Source organism: Chiloscyllium plagiosum, chromosome 12, assembly GCF_004010195.1.
Source record: "Chiloscyllium plagiosum isolate BGI_BamShark_2017 chromosome 12, ASM401019v2, whole genome shotgun sequence".
NCBI classification, from domain to species: Eukaryota; Metazoa; Chordata; class Chondrichthyes; order Orectolobiformes; family Hemiscylliidae; genus Chiloscyllium; species Chiloscyllium plagiosum.
Window position 1 is genome coordinate 86918805 of NC_057721.1, and position 2011 is coordinate 86920815.

The following is a 2011-nucleotide window of genomic DNA, read 5'->3' on the forward strand; positions in this document are numbered from 1 at the left end:
ACTGTGATCTGGTATCTTCAGGTCCAAAAAGGTTTCAATCCTGGTTGTGACGGTCCTTTTGTTTCCTCCATCACCACCAGCTGTTTCAGTTTTGCAAGGACCAGATCTGTCCATGTCCAAAGTCTGATATTGTCAGCTGTGACTGCAAGTGGTCAGAAAATTTTAAAACCATTACAGCCTCTTCTAGTGACTGCAACTATGTCCAAAAAATGTAAAACCACTATGGGGTCTTCTAGTGGCTGTACCAGCGATGGTGAATCTACCTGCAGGAAGCAGCTCAATCTATCTGCACTTGTTATTTGGCCTCCCAGATGGTGTTCCAACTCATAATTATACACTGAGTATTAGAGCCCACTGCTGAACTTGGCCTGAAACTATTAGTGGCAATGCCTTGTCCCCTTTAAATAGACCCAGCAGGGATTTATAGTCCATTATTATTACAAATTTACTGTGTTGGTACTACTTCTGAGGAAGGGTCACTTGACGTGAAACATTAACTCTGATTTCTCTAGACCGATGCTGCCGGATCTGATGAGCATTTCCAGCAATTTCTGTTTTTGTGATTGGTCGAACTTCCTGGCTCCAACAATGACCGCCAAATTTTCTTTCTCTAACTGCATATTTACACTCTGCACTTGCTAAAGTCCTGGATGCATATACTCTCCAGTAATTTTCTCCACTGGGTCACCTATGAGTAAATACTATCCCAATGCCATTCAGGAGGAATCACATGTCAATCCTAGATCTCACTTGGAATCATAGTGCGCCAACACCAGAGAGGACAATAACTGTTTCTTCAGCACTCTAAAAAGCTATGGCTTACTTACAAGGTCATTTCCAAAATGACCTTTTTTAAAGAGTTGATGCAAAGATGGAGGCCAGGTTATGTATGAACTTTCCATAACTGTTCACAAAGACCTAAGCTCCAGTACAGACATGGGCACCTTTGCTCACCCTCACTTTATCTTCCAAAGGCTGTAACCCAGTCTTGTCAACTCTGTAGCGCAAGTATGTCACTTCGGGTGCCTGGAAAACATATTTTCCCTTCTAAGGTGTACACCCACATCAGAGAAACATCTAAGGACTACATTCTAGTTATAGAGTTATAGAGATGTACAGCATGGAAACAGACCCTTCGGTCCAACCCGTCCATGCCGACCAGATATCCCAACCCAATTTAGTCCCACCTGCCAGCACCCGGCCCATATCCCTCCAAACCCTTCCTGTTGGTCTTCCCTGTTATTAGTACGTCATCCAGATAATCGGTGACCTGGGTACCCCATGTAAAATGTTCTCCATCGTCAGCTGGAAAATGGCACTGGTTGATGATACCCCAAATGGCAGTCTCATATATTGGCACAAACCCATATGGATATGAATAGTAGCATACTGCTGGGACAAACCAACCTATCGGGCTTCACAATCAGTATGATCGCTGCTGCCCATTCTGCAAACTGGCCGAGTTTGATTATTTCTTCACTTCCCAGCCTTCTGATTTCTGCCTCTACTTTTGCCCGTAAGGCAAATAACACTGGGCAGGCCTTGCAGAACCATAGAATTGCTTCCTGGTCATCAGTTTGAAACTTTATTGCTGGAACAGCACAGCAGGTCAGGCAGCATCCAGGGAACAGGAGATTCGACGTTTCGGGCACAGGCCCTTCTTCAGGAATGAGCAGAGAGTGTTCAGCAGGAGAAGATAAAAGGTAGGGAGGAGGGACTTGGAGGAGGGGCGTTGGAAATGTGATAGGTGGAAAGAGGTCAAGGTGAGAGTGATAGGTCGGAGTAGGATGGAGGCGGAGAGGTCAACAAGAAGACTGCAGGTCAGGAAGGCGACGTGGTCGACGGTGCCCTCCACCGCATCTCCTCCACTTCCAACTCCCCTCCTCCAAGTCCCTCCTCCCTACCTTTTATCTTCTCCTGCTGAACACTCTCTGCTCATTCCTGAAGAAGGGCATGTGCCCGAAACGTCGAATCTTCTGTTCCCTAGATGCTGCCTGACCTGCTGTGCTGT